This window comes from Rhinichthys klamathensis, unplaced genomic scaffold (genome assembly GCF_029890125.1).
Source record: "Rhinichthys klamathensis goyatoka isolate OS25496 unplaced genomic scaffold, OSU_Roscu_1.1 h1tg000103l_1, whole genome shotgun sequence".
Taxonomy (NCBI): domain Eukaryota; kingdom Metazoa; phylum Chordata; class Actinopteri; order Cypriniformes; family Leuciscidae; genus Rhinichthys; species Rhinichthys klamathensis.
The window spans coordinates 5,941,872-5,962,762 of NW_026606642.1; the positions used below are offsets into that span (position 1 = coordinate 5,941,872).

The 20,891-nt window shown below is 35.9% G+C and overlaps 1 pseudogene; it reads right to left on the minus strand.

The window, feature by feature from the left end:
• Window positions 1–9,284: 9,284 nt before the first annotated feature.
• The window catches only part of LOC130087031 (chitin synthase chs-2-like), a 37,219-nt pseudogene continuing 25,612 nt past the window's right edge, over window positions 9,285–20,891 (minus strand).

Below are 20,891 nucleotides of genomic sequence, written 5' to 3' on the forward strand. Positions count from 1 at the left end.
ATTCTTGCAAGAATAGGAGCAGTCTAATACACAGTTGTTACCCTGTGCAGAAGAGTGACACACCCCCAGACAGACTGAACTAGCTTTTATTTTAGTTTCAAGGCCTTCTTCCCCCCAGAGCCTTCCTCCCAGTAGTTTTCCATAGACGTCACTAGTTGGCCCAATAAGCCCCCCTGCACCAAAAATGGCCTTCTGACATCTAGGTCAGAGGTCCTTGTTCGTCTGTTCTCTGGAGTGTCTCCCTCTTCTGCCTCCCCAGGTACATAAACAGAATCTTCTCTCACTACAAGTGAGACACACATGTGACATTCTTCGAATCATCTATATTTTACTAAAGATCAATGAATATCATTAAAATTGCCACTACATAGGGTAAACTCTTTTCCGGTGAAAGCGCTAGCAGTTACAGTCGGAGGACAAATGCGGAGACTAAAAGCGGTTGCTTACCTTTTTATGTTTCAACCCAAAGAAGAAACAACCCTATTGATCACTTCACAGCTTTTCGTGTTTTGCGGGTTTTCATGGAACAACCGGGGAGAAGTTAAATCACGCCAGGCGCGTGTGAAGGAGGAAGCAGATGTTGAAATGGAGTGTTGATGCCGGTTCGGGACTGATGCCCTGACAAAACATGTTTATATTGCACTTGATTGTTACCCGATTTGCACGTCATGCACTTTTATTTATTATTATTACCTGTTGGCAAATTAAAATTGTTTGTAGAAGTTGTTTTCTGTAACTTTCTTTCCTTTTTACCTGGGTGCGCTATGCCAGGCCTGCTGTTTACTTGTGCAAGCAAGGGCAGCTGGGACATTTATTAAACGTGTAAAATACTTTCCAAACCGTTACATATAGTCTTATAAATTCAGACGTTTGTGGTTTTAAAAAAATAAACATATTGGAATCATTTTTAAAGTTGTTTGAACACGGAGCAGTTTTTCCCGTGAGTGGGACTGGAAAACCCGGAGTGGATCAGGAGCGGAGTGATAATAGAACGCTTCTGTGCAGAGAGGAACGGGCTTTTGCTCCAGTCCAGGCTTTGATCACATCTCCCTAAGCGGGTGAACACCTCGTCCTTCCGACCCATTCGAACTAAAATGAAGACATTTATTACACTATTTGAGAAATATAAGCATATTTACGGCCTTAAAATAATGAAAAGGGTGATTTAAGACATAAGGACAGGGGGAAACCTGATATTAACGGAAGTCCGTCGTAGCGACGGATAACTTTAATCCCTGTATATATTTTTTAGTGTATTACTGAATATAAAATTACATTATATATTAGTAAATATATTCTCACATTTTTAAATATATGAAAATGACTTGTTTCTATGCAAAAAGTGACTTGAATGACATGTTTCATTCAATATATTGTAATATATTATCACCATATATTATTCTGTATGTTTTCAAATATACTGTTAAACCATTTCATATATTGATCATTCATATAGGGAATATTTTCTTTTCATAAGGGGACCCCAGAGAGTTAAATATTATTTTGTAACATGATTTTTTTTAAACATGTAAAATCAATCACTTCATTTATGTTTTTAGTCTAAATATTTTTTTTATTTGCCTTAATTTCATTATTAGACATACTAGCAACGTTAGGTCAAATTCACTGTAAAGATGTACAATTCTTAGTTTCATTCATGGTAACATGAAAAAGGAGCCATAATCTAGTAGTGGAAGATTGCTGCAATCTCCTGGACTAACACTTAATAACATGATTTTTTTTTAACAAAAGCCACTAGATTTAACTCATAGCCTACAATCAGACATCATTTCAATTTATTTATTTATTGCTTTTCGATATATTAACGTTAAATGTGAGCTTAGTCATCAAGTGTCATGCCAAAAATGAATGGAACTTTTTTTTATGTAAGCACTAAGCAAACGTCAAGAATTTGTCCAATTTCGATCTTTTCACAACTCCCTGAAAACTATCAACAAAACGGACAACATCTGATATTCTTACTTTTGTCAGATAACGTTATATGAATGACTGGGAGAGAAAACAAGCTGTTCAAAGTCCATTTTGAAGATGAATAGCGATTCGGGCGGGCGGCGCGACCAGAAGTCTTTTTGCCGTCTGTGTCTGGCGTGATTTAACGTCTCCCCAGTTGTTCCATGAAAACCCGTAAGACACGGAAAGCTGTGAAGTGATAAATAGGGTTGTTTCTTCTTTGGGTTGACATAAACACCATAAAAAAAGGTAAGCAACAGGACTAAACCGCTTATAGTTTCCGCATTTGTCCTCCGACTGTAACTGCTAGCGCTTTCACCGGAAAAGAGTTTACCCTACTTCCGGTCTCGGGGGCCATCTTGTGAAATAGGCCTATCGGCTGACAGTCTGAGTCTCCACTGTTGCTTAGTTACCAATGATCGCGCGCGCGCACTCGACAATCGCCTACTGTGGACTTCGACCGAAAACAGGAAGAAAATACGGGTATGTGAGCTGGCTAAATAAACGTCATTTTTATTCATATCTTTCACATTTACTGGAGTCAGATTCACCGTGTTCACTCACATGGCTGTGCACTTGTAATGACACATTAAGGTTGTTAAGAGGCTAAAAGCAGGTTTAAAACTTTTCCCGTTTAAGTCAACAGGGTGCAAATTTTAAAAAGAGGATAACACGGTGTAGGCAACACCGGTTTTTCTTCGTTGTTATCTGTACTGACAGCACTCCAAATTTACAAAAAATGAGCTCAATGTTAAAATTGACCGGAGTTTTCCTTTAAAGGGGTCATATAATGCCATTTTTGTACAAGCTAATATGATTCTTTAGGGTCTAAATTAAAAGTTTGTAATATACTTTAATTAAAAATTCTCATTAGTATTGTAAGAAAACACTTATTTTACCTGGTCAAAAACAGCTCTGTTTTCAGCACGCCGTTTCAGTGCATATGACTTTAAATGATCATGAGCTTTGCTGACTCCGCCCCTCTGTTCTATGCGTACACCAGAGCTCTGGCGTACACCATTTGTAACTCAATAACCATAACGCGTTGTTCAGTATAAACGTGGGATTATGAATTATATTGAGAACGTCATACATAGAAAACATGCCGTAATGTAACCTGAGTGTAAACCTTAGACGCATTCATTGTGAAGCGTGCAGCTAGCGATTTGCAAAGATTAATATATTAATATAAAGTTTAATAAAACGTTACACTCACTTCCGTTCTTCTGGAGATTCAGCAGGAACACGAATATCTGGTAGCAGCTACCGATCCATTTTTCATGAGCAGCAGCTTAGCAAATCCAGCTTTATACTGATCCTCGTCTATAAAGCAGTCTGGTGAGAAATGATTCGCGCAAACATGAACGCATTTGACGTTGCTCGTGGGGAATATTCCCTTCGAAAACAAACACAGCCACTGCATCTTCAGCGGTTCGGATTTAGGAACATTAAAATGACTGCTGTGTTCGTTATTACACCCAAGAACAGAACACCACAATCGCTTAGACGCCATTCTGCTCATAGACAGTGCTCCAGCATTTCAACAATGACCGCGCCGGTCCACGCAGACTATGATTGACAGCTCTCTCATGGAGCTGATCTCACCCGCGAGGGCGGGTTTGTGTTGAGACGCTCCTGTCAATCAACAATCGTGGGAGGGGCTTCCGAGCGTGTGACGTCACACGGTTGAACGGCTCGATTTGAGGCAGGGGTAAACATATAAGGAGATTAAAACATAACCACTGGATGGATTTTTATCATTATATGATGGTTGTGTACAGACACTGCCAACACACATTTCAGTACAATCAACTTGTAAAAGTGCATGCACCATTATATGACCCCTTTAACGTTTGAACAACGTTACCATGGGAGTGAACGGAGTTGTCAGAACGCTTAATAAAGTTTGACTTTATCTGACTGTTTTGTTGACATTTGTTGACATCTAGTGGATGCATAACGCAAACCCTGTCAAACGTTTGACTGCAGTATCTTATGCGCCTTATAATCCGGTGCGCCCTATATATGAAAAATGTTCTAAAATAGGTCATTCATTGAAGGTGCGCCTTATAATCCGGTGCACCGTATAGTGCGGAAAATACGGTACTAACATTTTGAATAAATACACATCATTTTAAAATCACTAGAGTTATGCTCTTTTTCATTATGAAATGTAGGTCATCCACAATTCACAAAATACATTTATCCATTTGAAACCGTCAGGTAGCTACAGCCTCAGAAGAAAAGCTGTCACTGAGGCGGTACTATGAACCCTTCTAATATGAACCCTTAAATGTCTTTACTGCTCCTTGCTGGAGTTGGCCTGACACTCCCAGCCATGTTGGCATGTCTTGTCGTCTTTTTTTTGCGTTTGGCCCCGGTAATGGCTGCTTGCAGCTATATTTATTACTTATTATTGAAAGTTGTTATAAAGGCTTCCCATTTTTGTATAATTATTTAGAAAAAGATGCTTCTGTGACTCTCTCATATTGTTAGAGGCAACATTTTCTACATAGACAGTTGGTGCTGATTTTTATTGTACCATTGTATTTACTGTTGTTACAAGTGTTAGAAAGTGTTTGAGATCTTTCTTATGGGTAATTTGGATATAATCGAAATAAACTTTAACTTAACCATGTGTGTGGGTGTGGGTGTGTTTGGCCAACATTGTGAGGATCAATATCGTAAGTATAGGAAACTTAATAACTTATTAGTTAATTTATGTGTCAACTTGGCATTTAAACATTAACAAGTAAACACTACCATCGGTCTTTCTATAATTAATAATACATTATTTTAAATGCACAATTCATGTCACATCAATGATGGCATAAAACTGATCTGAAGTGTTTTGTTTTTAAAGGATTCATAGTATAATGTATAGTATATTTTTGTAATTTATTGCAACCCACATAAAACAATAGAATAATTCTTCTTACTAGCGGTTTAAAAAAAAGAAAGAAAGAAACACATGGTAGCCTAGCACTTATTATATCCAACAGGTGCCACAAAACTCCCCATCTTCTCAAAAAGTACAGCCAATAAGAATGCACATAAACTGAACTTCTATTCAATAACATTAAAACATCCAGAGTCACAATGAGAGATGATTACAAAAGAGAATAGATTTTTATTTAAATACACTCAACAGTAAATGTGTACCTTTGTACATCATGTAAAGTATGTAAATCATTTAAAATATTTTTTAGGATTGCTAATTTAACAAGTAACATAATCGCCTTAAAAGGTCACCCCTAGTAATGTTCATATATATCCAAAGCTTTAGTAGGCAGAAATAATGTAATATTTAGCAAAAACTACCCGGTATCAGTAATTGATAGTAATTAATCTGATTATTAGTTGGCATATCATGTAATTAACTCAATAAAAATCATTAATTGACAGACATATTTTTTACTCTTTAAATTTTAAATTCTCCTTAAATAAATAATTCAGAAAATGTTACTAGCGCTACATTAGTATCTATAGGACAATAAACCTTTAGAGTTAAATACAAATCCTTATACTGAAGTCACAGCTCTTCTCGAAACAGAGGGGTTCTGAATGCATGATGCTGTATCTGTGCATGATGCTGTATCTGTGCATGATGCTGTATCTGGCTCACACATCTCATACTTGGGTTGGGTCCTGGATATGTGCAACCTATTGAAACGTGGACATCGTTAATAAAAAAATAAATATAAATAAAATGGCAATTTAGTGTGTGATCCATTGGCTCACCTGTTGTGACTTCTTTCTTTGAGCTTTCACTTCTGTACCAGCATACGCCACAAAATGGATTAATGTGTAGATTCTGAAATAAAAGAACATAATAAATACACCATTGCTAAAAATAGGAATAAAACGGAATGTTTTATCTTCAGACTTTAGACTGGTTTTATAAATAATGTATTGAAACACTAAAACAAAAAGGTCTGGCAATTTTAACCATATACAATAATCAGTGACAGTGATTTTATCCTTTTTTGCATGTTTAGTTACCTGTGGTATAGCATTGCAATAAATTGCACTATCAGCAATAATGCGAAGCTCAGTAGAAACATCAGTCCAATTGGATCAATGGAAAACACTTCTGTTTGGGATAGAGTCCCATTAGGATACATTTTTGGGATCTTTATGGAGACTAAGTTACCAATTGTCCCAAGGAAGAAAGTTGCCACTAGCCAAAGTGCATTGCAGAAGAAATAGGCAAATGTAACCTATATGAAAGAGAACAGCAAAACAGCATGGAGACAAAACTTTACTGTTCCAGAGCATAGAGAAAACCACATACAAAGTCATTTTTGCATATTGACAAGCTTAGGGACCGTTCGGTATTTATGGAAAGGTCCACCGGAGGAAAATAGGGCAGGGTCATGTCTTTTTATTCTTTGTTGAGGGGAGGGTCATTCAACTTTTTTTAGTCTAGGGGAGGGTCACCCAACTTTTATGAAAACACCAAAATTTCAAAGGGGCTTGTTTGGTGCATATTTTTTCCATGTAGCTTTATGTAGCTCTCTCGGTCTCGGCCCCCCATCGCTATCAGATGGTCTGACCTAACAAATATCCAGTTTGGCGGCGCGCGCGCTCCAGTACGCGCTCAGAAAAAGTGCATCATGTCAGAACAGAACGCCAATTAAATGTTTACCCGGCAAAGCTTTAAAGCATGAGCAAATAATGAACTTTTGTGATTGCGAATAAGGTCACTGTCCTGTGAGTGTAACCGCTGCATTAACATGTGATGTGAATGTACGTCGAGTTTTACAGTATTGGGACTGAGGCGCCAGAACTGCAGCTGATAGAATGAGCGCTGTAGCACAATACTAGTTTCCATTCTTATTGTGTTTCCATGTTAGTGAGTAAATCTACTGAAATTGCCACCATAACAGTGGAGTGTGATGTAGACGTAGGGCTACCACATTTTTAAATTAGCCTTCTATTAGTGATAAAATACGTAGACCTACACCAAAAAACTAGTTGAGGATAAGTTCTTTCAAATTGGGCAATTCCAGCGTTATGGACGAGGAGTTGAAAATTAGCATTTGCTATAAACTTTATATGCAGCACTTCAGTGACAAGGTTTGTTTTGACACTATGTTTGTTTGCATTGTCCCTGTCAAATAAATAAATGAATGAAAATAAATGAAAATAAATGAAAAATGAAATGACATTTGCAGTCAAAACTTGAAATAAATTATCAGAAAATTAATTTAGCCTAATAGCCTACTGACATGTCTGTTTATATATCCATACTCCCTTAATAAAGGAGTCAAGACATTAGAAAAATGTCAGTCTACACATGCGTTTTATATTTAATATGAGCGAAATACATATGTGACGTGACACAAAACATCTTTAACTTTTAGGTGGCAACATATTTTTTAGTAATTCTATAGATTTACACTGCGCAAAACAAAAGTAGGCTAATACTAACCGGATGAAGAAGGGTCGGCCTCCACAGAACATAAAATATTCATTTTAGTTTATTTTTCGTTTTCGCATTAATGAGGAAAAAACAATGTTACGGACATGACAGTTCTCCGTTACGGATATGCCCGCTCTGAAAGCGACTTTAAAACTTTCACAGAGACCTCAAACCGAAAGCACAAAGCTTTTCTTTAAAGTGAATTTCGTTTTTTATTAATTGTATCTTAATTTTAATCAATGTTTCATCAACAAATTGCCTGGATTTAATAAATAAGAAGTAAATATAGTAGAAAATAGATCATCATGACACGGAGCCGCCGGCGCGTGAACTGGACTCTCTCATAAATGAAAATAAACTCAGCGTATAATGTACTTGCTTCACAGACCTGAGAAATATATAGAAAGCTTGATGTCTACTTTTAAACTGAACATTTAAAAACGAAGGAAAACAGACTGCTCTCTGCTAATGTAATCCGCATGAAATCTGCATTTCTCTCTTGCGCGTTCACTGCGAAGATCGCGAGTCAACATCGCCAAATTCATCTTTCCAGCCGACACACTGACACAGAAAAACCTTGATTATTAATAAACAATTAAAATGTCTCCTTGCTATATTTGACATATTCATAATCGTTACTTTTGCCGGTTCTTTGTGGCAGCTTTTAGATACTTTATTGGGAGCGCCACCCTTACATGTTACATGAACGCGTCACCACTGAATCAGCACCGAAAACATGATTTTTTTTCCCAAATCTAAAATCAAAAATCGTGATACGAACCGAATTGTAGGTTTTGTTTATCGTTAAAGCCTTAGTAAGATGAGAAAGCAGGAGTTAGTCGTTTGTCATGGTTGTAAAAAAACAATGGCTATCTGAACATCTTTGCCAAGCGCAAACCAGTGGCCTAACAATAAATTATCGGGGAGGGTCATGCCTTTTTTCACAATCATTTTGGAGGGTCATAGAAAAAATTATTACTGGCGAAGGGAGGGTCAAGTCTTTTTTGACTACAGATCTCAAATTTCCTCCGGTGGCCTCTTAAATAAATAACAAACAGTCCCTTACGAGGCTTACCTTATTTCGAAGTTCTCTCAGATCATTAGCCATTTTTTCCTGTTGGTCTTTATTCTCTTTAAGAGGTTCTAGATATTTTCTTTGCAATTCTTTCCAGAACTTGATTTCATCCTGCATGTGGTGAAACGATAAATTTATATTATGTGTATGTATGCATGCACCAGCACCTGACATCTGCAGCAACCAAGGGCACAAAGTTGGGCCAGTTAGCACAGCCAAAAAAAAAAAACATATATATATATATATATATATATACATATATATATATATATATATATAAGGCTGCAAAAAGCGAGTTTCTCCATTCAAATGTAGCCATGTATTATGATATGGCAGAATAATAATAAACATAATTATTTTCCAAAAATAAATAAATTATAAAAAATGATATAAACAAATATAATATCATATCATATAATATCATTTATTTATTACAATTTGTCTTACCATTGGAAGTTCAGATTCATCCAAGGGAAGGTCATAAGATTTCTTCTGCAGATGTTCAATCCAAGCTTTTGGAATTAAATATATAACCGTTTTAATTGTAATCTAATTAAAAAAGTCAACAGCTAGAATATTAGGACATTAAGTATGGAAGTCATACTTACTTTGAGGAGCATTGGGTGGGACCTCCTCTGCCCTACATTGTAGAAATACAGTATTATTATTATTATTATTAGTGATAAAAACATCCACTGTAATCTGAAAGTAATTAATTTGTTATTTTTTTTTTTTTTAAATCTATATAAAAATATTAAAATTCTACACAGGTCTACACCATGTGAATTTGTGCTATAGTGTAGTAGTTTCTTTTTACGTTTGTGTTTCCAAAGGAATATGTGGCTTTTCAGTGTCTGCTATGGTTTCTAGAAGTTGTATCTCTTTGCTCGAATCTTCTTCAGATGTCAAACATGGACATTTGCAACATGTGGCATTCATGACCTTCTTCTTGATGGTATCGACTGCTGTAGTCTTAGCCTGGCCGCCGGTTTCACGAGTGCCCCACGTGACATTGTTCATGTTGACTATAGAGTAAATGGCCAAGAGTAAATACCCGCTGGGAATGCAGAGAAAGTATAACAACCCATAGATGATCAGTGAGAACTCCTGAGGGTGTAAAGCTGCCGTAATGACGTACAACGCCACCATGCCGATGAGGAACAGACCACTGGGGGTCAGAAAAGTTTGTTGCCTCACTAAATCCCCTATGAGAGTAGAGATGAGGAAAGAAAGTTTGTGCAGTGCAGTCGAAAAATATTGATGTTATAAATCGTTTTTTTACGCATGAAAAAAGACAGCCGTTACCTATGATGCAGAGAACAGTTCCCGCCATGAGAAATGCGTAGAACACACTCATAATTGCTGCAATTTTAATCTGCGTGTCAGATGTCAGTTTGAAGCATAAGATGAGATAGACAGTAGGGGGCACTATGGCCAAAGCAAGAGCAATATTTTCACTCATTTCCATAATGAACACAAAGCTTCCTGCAAGATAAAGAATGCACTTTAATAGCCCTTTAAAAGCACTTTTTGTTTGCCATAAAACACCACAATGAATCTAATGCAAATAAATTACTGTCAATTTTTCTATGCAAGCAAAACCTTACCTGATATCATGAGACAGATAGTGGCAGGGCCCAAGATGGAAGCTGCCATGCTGACAACCTGGTACAAGATGTAAAGTTTTGAGATAGAGCTGTTCCTCTGAGAGGTCAGTCGTCCTGAGCCCAAGAGATCGATGGTGTTGGCCATGGTAGAAGGTCCCCAGCGTCTGCGCTGGTTGTAGAACTCTTTAAAATCCTGAGGCGCATTGGTGTAGGCATCAGATGCTGCATTATACTCAACCCTCCACCCCTGCTGCAGAAGCAGAGTGCATAACCAGCGGTCCTCACCTGACGTTACACCGAAAAAAAGAGGGTGAATTTGTTTAGTCTAGGCAGAATTGATATTATTTGAGATTTGGTTAGCTTCATGTAGACATTACCTTGATCATACTGGACGCAGTGGCTGGCTTCACTTGCTTTAGTTGTATACCTCTTCATGACGTTGTCGTCCATGAGTGCGGCTCCTCTGAAAAGACTGAAACATCCAGGGCTGCACAGTACACAGCCGAACACGTGCTCTGCAGTCTTCTGCAGCCAGTGGCCTACCGCATACTCAAACTTCTGATACCACACCATGGGCCCTTTAAGCATAATATCTATTAGTCAGTTTATCACCTTTATAATCTATACTATACAGAAGTAGTCACAAGTGCAGCTTTCTTTAGAATAGATGAGTGGACCTCAGATTTTACAATGGTTATCAAGCGGCAAAATAGTTAAACATCGTATCATTATTTAATGTAGATGTTTCCATAGTTTTAAAAGATGACTGCATGTCTATATTGCGACTAGTTTCTACCAAACGACAGATGAATTTGGTGGAAAATACCACCTATGATTATAGGTATCATAACTGGCTTTATCCCTACAGACAATACATAGACATATTTGGTTGTTATCTTGATTGTATTTATTTATTTAATTGTAGCCTAATTTATTTATTTTGATTCTCTTTGAATGTTTTTTTTTTCTAATTTATTTTATTATTAGTAGTTTTATCTGGTTAATTATTATTCACACTTTCTCTGCCTCATACTTTGAATTCCAGAAAGATTTTCAAAATGTTTTTGAAAGAAGTTTCTTATGCTCACCAAGGTTGCATTTATTTGATCAAAAATACAGTAAAAACAATCATATTAGAATTTGATGGCTTTTAGTCAATGCCTATTAGCTTCATATAGTCCATAGTATTGTACTCCTGAACGTTAACAGCTGATAATAATAAAATCTTACTGAACCAAAACTTTTGAATGGTAGAGTATTCTAGATATTAAGAACATTAAAGTAATGAATCAAAAACAATATAATGGCCTGATAACAATTGTTTATACTATATATATATCCAACCTGTGCCTGTTGGATGAATCCTGCCACAGGCTGCCCCAACTTCTGGGTAGAGTTTCAGTCTGTCAATTAACAGCATGACTGCGGACGGCTGGAAATCAGTATCCCCATCCAGGGCCAAGATATACGTGTTCTCTTTGTCTCTCTAATGAGCATTAAAAACATTCAGAGTCTAGCTGATATTGTATTATTCTGTAGAAATACTAGTGGTGAATTTTAAAGTTAAGCATCTAACCTTCAGTCTCTCTTCATCGAGTCTTTCACTTGCCTCACACTTTTTGAAGTACGGTCTGTAAAGTCTCCAACCAAAAATGTAATACAAGTACATTATCTGCAAACACAGATGATTAGTGAAGATCTGGGCGCAAAACATCTACACCTGTGTTTAGCTGCATGACCCTTACCTGAGACCATCTTTTTTTGTGACGAATACGTTGCTTGTCTTTGAAGTGAACCATCATCACATTGCCATTAGGAAGGATGTATTCCAGACGACCTCCATAGGGGGTGTTTTTGATCTTCTGCCGTGGTAGTGGTGGCCTATGCTTTAATGTACATGGATTCTCACTAAAAATGCTAATGCATGTGAAGAATTATTCGATTAGTTTTTCCCATAAATTCTCAGTAACCATAAACAGATCAAAATAGAGAGGATTCTTACGTGTAAACTTCTTTAAGTACATCCACAATAATTTCAGCGTATTCATTTGCATGTCGCTGCCCTCCATTATAAACATCCATGAAAGCGTCATCAAAATAAATATGGAATTCAAACTCGACATCGCTGTGATTGTCGCTCTTGGGCCTGTATTTATCGAGCCTGGTAGTAAAAGAAATATTCAAGAAGTATTCAATTACAAGTACAATTCAATTGAAACTGAATGAGTAAGTGTATATTATTTACCTGAACATAGAGATGATTATCTTCATCATTTCATCGTAGGTCTCATGCCACATCGTTGCACACAGAAACACTCTGATAGTTTCTTTTGCGCTGAGGAACACATATTAAGAAATCCAAAGGAAAATTGTAATTGCTCAGAGGTTGCTCTCAGATACATTCATTTAATTACTAACATTTGTAAAATTAGAAGCAAGTGAATCAATTGTCAGTTGACATAGAGTAAAAGTATAAAGCTACAAAATTACAGTGCATGGGATAGCTGTGATAATTTGGATTTGGAAGAATGTGATAAGACGTGTTTGAGTTCATATTAAAATTATTTTTTATTCGAGTTTCCTCGAGCAATTCGAGTTTTATTGCAAACTTTGGTATTTTTGTGGTGTACAGTCTGAGATGCTGAAACTCTTTTAACCCTCACACGGTCCTCGGTCATTTCTGACCGAATAATTTTCTGTTTTGAATTTCTAAAAATCACAGCTTCATCGGAATGTTATGAAACTTGGTGACTTTTATGGCATTAGGTATGTAAATACAAGAAAATATATAAAAATGTAAATACTAAAACATCAAGAGTGACATAAACATAACATAATTAATAATTATAATTTATAATTAAATTAGTGCTCGTACTACCCTTAGGAGCCAATGTGTCACTCGGAGAGGTGTGAACTTATGGAATGGCTTAAAGGATGAATTAAAAAATGCTGTAAATTTCCATCATTTCAAAAAAATATATAAGAAAAGTATCTTAACGCAGTATGTCACATGTAACCACTAAGCAGTATTTCTGTCACTGTCTATTAAAATGAATATATAATGTTAAACGCAATATGTCAAATGTAACCACTAAGCAGGATTTCGGTCACTGTCTATTATAATGAGTAAAATATATCAAATCATGCTGACACAGCTACTGTCACCAATATCTCCATATGATCTATCATATTTAAAATTAGGAAACTAGTTAAACTAACGCTATTTATTACCATTGTCATTACTATTGCAACACACAATAAACAAAAGAGAATTAGGGCAGACGAGACATGGACCTGTCGGGTGAAGGGCCCCCTTCTCCAGACTGGCTCATGAAACACCGTCTTTTAAACGCATCACACAGCAAAGGTTGCAAACATCACCCGCCTAGACAATTATTTAGGGTAGCTGGGCGAGCCTGTTGGATGGGGGCTAAGACCCACTCTCCAACTGGCCCACACCCTGGCTTTTTAATTCACAACACAAGATAGGATACACCTCATAATTAAAATGAATGTTGCAAATGTATACCCAGTTGATGTAGACAATAGTAATGACAACAAGGTAATAACAAGAAATAATGTGTATAAGGTAAATTTATTTTATTTTTACACATTACTGTTAACAATGATGATACTTCTGAATCTAATACTGGCATAATAGAATGGATAAAAATTAAAATAAACATATAGTTACCCAAAAATTATAATAATAATAATAATAATAATAACAATATTTGAAAGAAACAAACTATATGGAGACTGGTCATGTCAGTTGTGTCAGATATGATTGTTTCTGTTTTTTTTTTTTTTTTTTTTTTTTTGCTAACATCAGGCGTAAATCTTCTTATGAGTACTGAGAGTATTGAACTTAGGGGTAGGCGCACATAAGCTTCCTTGCTTCAGCCTACCCCTTTTGAGCTTCCCTTATTGTGTAATCTTAAGACTTCTGTAACGAACATGATTGTGAATGGCTCAAATAAATAAATAAATATAATAAAATATAATAAATATAATATAATATATATATATATCATTAATATAATAATTATTAAAATGATTAAAATAATAATTAATAAAATGTTATAAACCTTGGCAAAAAGTATTATTTGAGAATTTCTAAAAAAAAATACATTCAATCCACATCTTAAAAGTAAGTAATTTGGTCCAAAAACAACTAAGTCACAAGCAACTCCATTTAGAGCTATACAGGCATCTAGTGGTAAACCCATGCAATAACATGATTTATTTAATTTTATTATTTTATTTAATTTCATTTATTTTATTTATTTAATGTTTAATAAATTGATTTTTTTTTATGAAAGACTAGTCTCTATTTTAACCGAAAATACTGCATAGAATAAGAGAAAGAAAAAAAATCATTATTTTCAATGGCAAAAAATGGACCATAAATATTGCATAAATATTAATAAGTTCAATCAAATTGTCTCAAAATACTAAATAAAGAAGAATAAATATTATAGAACAAAAATAAATTGCATTGGTTTTACTGGGATGGAGGAAGTTTCATTTTTAGCTGTCCGGTCACTTCTGACCGGGAAGGCCCAGGATGTGACTCCGAAACGAAGACCGTCTGAGGGTTAAAACTATATTAGAGGGGATATGTAAAATTAAAGTCTTTGTCAGACGAAACAGTTGAGAAGACGGAGACTTTAGCAAAACTCCATGTGCTCTCCTTTTAATCTCACTGATGTCTTCACATTAAAAACAAATTTAATTTGTAAATTTTAATGGGAACAAATTAACTGTGTAAAATGCTTTGATTAAGATAAGTGTGTCTAATTTGTCTAAATATATTAAAAATTAAGCACTAAAGTAATTTTTAATGACATAATGGGTATTTAATTAAAGTATTAGTTATTAAATTATTAGTGTTTTTATAGATGGACATGAAGTAAGAGTCAGATCATGTAAAATGTAAAAAACGATGAGAATGCACCATTACATATTCAACATCGATGCAGATAATTAAAAAATCCCTAATATTGGCTGATATTAACAAAATCCAACCATACTCAGAAAGTTGAAACACTTACCACTGGTTCTTCTTGGTTCTCTTTATCATTTCAAATCGGGTGTTCAGCAACATGGACTGTTCCAGAAACGCTCCTTCATACATGTGCCGCACGAACAGATCTTGGGTTCTTTCTATTCGATCGATCTTCCGGAACCAGATGTAAAATGTACCGAGCATGAATCCCAACCACCAGCTCAGAGCAGAGCAGATCAAGCACACCAGTCCTGTACTCATTTTTTCCACAATATACCTGGCACGTAGAGTTTTTGTAGCATCAGTCAACATCAACAGCAACAATGTGTCATTGGATTTCAACTGAATGTTCTCAATACAAGTAGAAGTGTGATTAGACTCTGGGAGTTTAAATGCAAGTGGAATCAAAAACACTGCCAAAACTGCAACCGAGGCCATGTATATGGGCAATGCGAAGCTGCTGCGCAGGGAGTGCATCTTGCAAGCCACAACTACAAACCAGCGGCACATCGCAGAGGATAAAATCTGGAGCACCACCAATGAAATAACGACTGTTTCGAATTTGATCATTTCCCAGTTCTGACCAGACAGAGGAACATAAGCTCCAACCACAGCTGAAGTAATCAGGATTCTCATCAAACTGGAGATGATGCACACCACATTACGGGACTGAGCGATGTCTTTGGAAATGTCACCTAGAGGTGAGATGGAGAAGAGCGTGCTGTAGTTTTCCCACCAGTTCACAGAAACACAGATGGTCCCCACGATCGCAAGGCCAATTGATATTCTCATTGGAGCGGAATATTCGATTTTCAGATGACTGACTGTAAAAAGCACATAACCCAGGACGATTAAGAAAATGGAGCACGCAGGGAGCAGTATAAGCCGCTTCTTCTCTTTGGTGAGGCACGCAGCGACTACCTGGAACACTGCTGACAGGATGCTCACACTGTTTAGGATCATCGCATTAGTGACAATGTCAAAGTTTGGCATGGCTACTATTGTTAGAATTGCAGCTCCCAATGCTACCAGGAACTCTACACACAGGACCTAGAGAAAGTTCAGATAAAAGTCAGAAAGGTTTCTGCCGTAACAATCAAGTTTCTCTGCTACTACACATCTGTTTAACACAAACTCTGCTTACCCAAAAAACAGTTTTTTTACAGGGCATGGCTGCACTCTTGAAAATGAACTTCCATGTGCTTTTTAGCAAAAGGAGAACACTCGGCCCAACCAGAACAAAGCCAATGCCAAGTAGGACGGTCGGCTTCTTTTCTGAACATATAATCTCAGTGTTATTGTTCCCAAATGAAATCAAAAGCAAAAATGATGTCTGTAAAGAAAAAAAAATAGTTTCAGTCAAACCGAGCCTTTTGTGTAATATTCAATAGACAAGTTAATTGTTATCCTATCATCCAAAAATGATTAGCCAATGATTAATAAAGTAGCTCACTTTACTGAGCAGGGCAAGGGCAAAGACAAGTACGCCAACTATGGCACACGAGAACCATTTCAAACACTGCACTCGTTTCTTTGGTATCTGGTCATCTTGAATGATCGGCACTTCTCTGCACACATCCCAAGATCGCCTGTTTGGGAAGAAAAAAAAAGGGAATTGCTAAATGGAAAATGTAAAAAATTATGAACAATGTAAAAGATGTAAAACATTTTTTTTTCTTAATTGGTATTTATCATGCTAGAGAGATTGAAGGAATATGCCAGGAATAGGTAAATAATTGTTATTGGTCCGTTTAACGCTTCAAAATTCAATTTTCAGACAATACAATGCAAATGCAAAATGAAAATTTGAAGACTTCACTTGATTTAAAAAACAACACATTTCAGCGCTAGAACGACTCTCGAATTTGGCAAACGAACAAAACGAATGCTCTGCTGGTTAACTGGAGATGTTTTATTAATTTGTATTGGTATATCCGTGCCGCGAAGATGTTTTAAAAAGTGGTGGGGAGAATATCGACCCTGGCAAAAAAAGTGGTGACGTGCGTTAATGTGAACGCGCCCCCTCTGTATTTCAGACGCCCCCTCATCAGCGCTCGGCTGATAAACGACACAATGAAATACAATAAACATACAAATAAAATATTAAAAATTAAAAAACGATCGGAAATGTCGTCCAATCTTCTAATACTATTATGTATATTTACTGGCAACAATTGTTCAAAGTTAAATGAACATCAAACATTAACAAGTCTTTGTCTTTACAGAATAAAATTATACAATAACAATCTAATGCAAAGCATTCTGGGAACCAGAAATCTTCATCAACCTTTTTCTGTTTTTTTCCTTCAGATTTTGGTTCCCAGAATGCTTTGCATGAGGCTTTTATTTTAGTTGTATTCTGTAAAGATAAAGACTTTTTAATGTTTAATGTTCATTTAACTTTGAACATACTGTTGCCAGTAAATAACATCAATTTAAAACTACAGTAAGTTACTGGCAAGCAGCTGCCAGTAATACTGTAATTTCTACAGATTTTTTTTACAGTGTAGAAAATCAAGCTGCATAATGAAATGTTCGTGGAGATCTAAATTTGAATTATTTAATATAAGTTTGATAAATGAAAAACAAAAAATGATTACCTGAATTCATCGCTCTGTTGCTTTTCCATAGTGATGTTTGCAAGTGTAACCGAATGAATGAGATGAGTGGTATGATTGACGTTTGTGAGCACCGCAAGGAGTTTCTCCTATTTAAGAGCTGGTTGGCTATGGCCTGGGATGCGTCACGTCCGGCTCCTCCCCTTTTCTGTTGTTGACAGCAGAGCCGTTGAAAAACAGAGTTACGTTTAAACCAGTTTTTATTTTTTATTTATTTTTTTAATGTAAAATGTACAACAATATCCGGTTTAGTCAGATTTCCCAAACATATAAGTGATAACAGGAAACAAAGCACATAAAATGACATAGGCCTACCCAACTTTGGGGAGAAGAAAGTAAAGTAATAAAAAATAAATAAATAAAATTACATATGATAAAGAAAAGTAATAAAACAACGGTTAAGGGGCTTCAGTTAATTTTAAGGCATCAATAAAATCAAGAAGTTTTTGTGCTGTTTTTTCCTTCATGAACAACAGGGACTTGTAGTAGCCTACAATGCAAATTCTCTCTTAAAGACAGAAAAAAGAGGCTGTGTTTTTATACATTTACATTTGTGGATGAAAAATTCAAGCAGTTCATAATTTTTGTCTTTCATTATAATTCCAAATGTGATGTTATCTCTATTGAAACTGGAGGGAGACTGGAGATAAGGCTCCAGCCAATCATACATGTCACACCAGAATGTGTTACTGTAAGGGCAGAAGAAAAACAAATGATCCGTGGGTCTCTATATCCTCATCACAGAATATAGTTAGTTAGATCAAAGTTAAATCTACATGAGAGGAGGTCTTTTGAAGGATATATGTCATTAAATATTTTGAAATGGAGCTCTTTAGCTTTTGGCGATAAAGGTAACTTTAAGAAATCTGTGCGTAGTTTCTTCAGAAAGGAATGACTGAAGATAAGAGAAGCAGCATTTCGGCTGTATTGCATTGGGTATAAAGTCAGAGTAAAGAGATCACGGAACAATTTGTTTTGCAAAGCCTTACTACAAAACTGGTGACCAGCAATCATCAATGAAGGGAGAAGAGGGGGGTTGAACAAATAAGGTGCATTTTTTGCCATCAAAAGGAAGGCAGACGGGACGCTTTGGATACGTTTAACGCAGAGTTCATTTGACGGCTTGTGCCAGAAGTGGGCGTGGCAAGGCATTGCGCTACTTCTGTTTTAGAACTTTCAAAGCAACAATTTAACGATTTCATTAAAAATACACATTTAAGACACACACACACACACACACACACACACACACACATATATATATATATATATATGTATATATTTATATAAAATATTATAAAATATAATAACTATGTTTTGTCCTATTAACAAAAGACAATGTACTGCTAAAAAATGTTAATAGTTTTTTTAAAGTTAAAATTATACTTTATGCATTTGTTTAGTGTTAAATGATTAACAATATAAATTGAACAAAGCTTAAAACCAACAAAATAATGAAACGAAAACAACGACTGGGCAAATGAACATTTGATTTCATTGAAAAGCATTTTTTAAATAAAATATGAAATAGCAAAAACATCACGCAGCTGTACCTGCTCCAAATAAATAATAGTAATACAATAAAAATATATAATCAAAATACATACAATAAATAAATTATATAAAACAAAATCAAACCAAAGAAAATAAATATTATTAAAGTTATGCAGGCACACATTTAACAATAATTCTCAAGTGACAAATAAACTAAATAAATCAAAATTCCATACACATGGAGTTAATCCTGACCATTCCTGAGGCGCCTTTCGTCATGACACTCGCTTTTATAAGATTTATTTTCTTTGGTTTGATTTTGTTTTTTATAAAAAAAAATATTTAGTTCGATTTTGTATTTTAATTTAATTACTATTATTTATTTAGAGCAGGCACGTCTAGTGTGATGCTTTTGCCATTTCAGAGGAAAAAAATAATTATTTAACTAATAATTTTTGTTTCAGTCCACCATAGAATTATGTTGTGTTTGGTCTATGAAAATGATTTGTTAGTTGTGAAATGGTTGATTATTAACAAACGTTAATAGTTTTTTAAAAGTTAAAATTATACTTTATCCATTTGTTGTGTCAAATGATTAACAATATAAATTGAACAAACAAAAAATAATAAAATGAAAACAAAGCTTGCACATTTTATTGAATTGAAAAGCATTTTTAATAGTAGTATATTGTCTTTTGTTAAAAAAATATTTATCATAATGTTGTTTTAAACTTTGAAACATTCTAAAACACAGAAGACCCTTTGCAAACACGTGACCACGACCACTTCCGGCATCAGACTGTCACCCCTGGGGCATGTTCAAGATCACAACGGTGTGCAACGTTTTGCTACGGTTTCCGGGTTGAACGTCATGTTTCCTGGAAACGGCGTGTACCGGTGTGCAACGGGGTTTGAGATCAAGGGGGTAATCAATCGACCGGAAGTTGAAGCCGGCCGGGTACCGCCATCTATAGCAGAACTTCACTTGCGTTAGCATTTCCATTGACTATTTTGGCATCACTTTGACAGCGAATAACTTTACATCTGAGGCGTTTAAAGACTCCATTTGTCCATTATTTATTTCTAAAGAAACACGACAATGTATAAAGGGCTCCATTACCTTCTATGTTACATTATGGCCCCGTAGAAACAGTTTTAGTAAAAATAGGCTAACGATTGCGTCATAACCACTCGACTCTCTGTCGCGCTGTACAGAAATTACCGTACAGACAGGAGGAGAAGCTCGCAGGCAATCGGGGAGAAGTCCCGTCAAGAGAGAAGCCCATAGATAATGAGTCCATAAAAGCAACGGAATACTTACTCCTGCTCACTCACGATAAAGGACTCTTTGCTCAAGTTCCCCGTCTCTGCAAGATTGACGTTTTGCAATTTTCACGCACAGCTACTAGAAGATTCACGTCTGTCAGACAGGTTGCTCACGTCATCAAGCTTACTTTGAGTCGGTTTGAGTCTGCGCGTCAGGAACGGAAGTGCTCAAAAATCGCTAAAAATGGGCTTCAACTGAGTTCCAATGAGATGGCTCTGTCCATTTCTTATACTGTCTATGTTTGAGATGCGTTTTCTCTTGTTTGGTGGGCGTGTCAGAACTGCAGTCCAATCAGCAGCAACATGTATATAAAGCACGCGGTATTAAAGTGAACTCGCACAATGGAAGTAATTTACAAATGTGTTC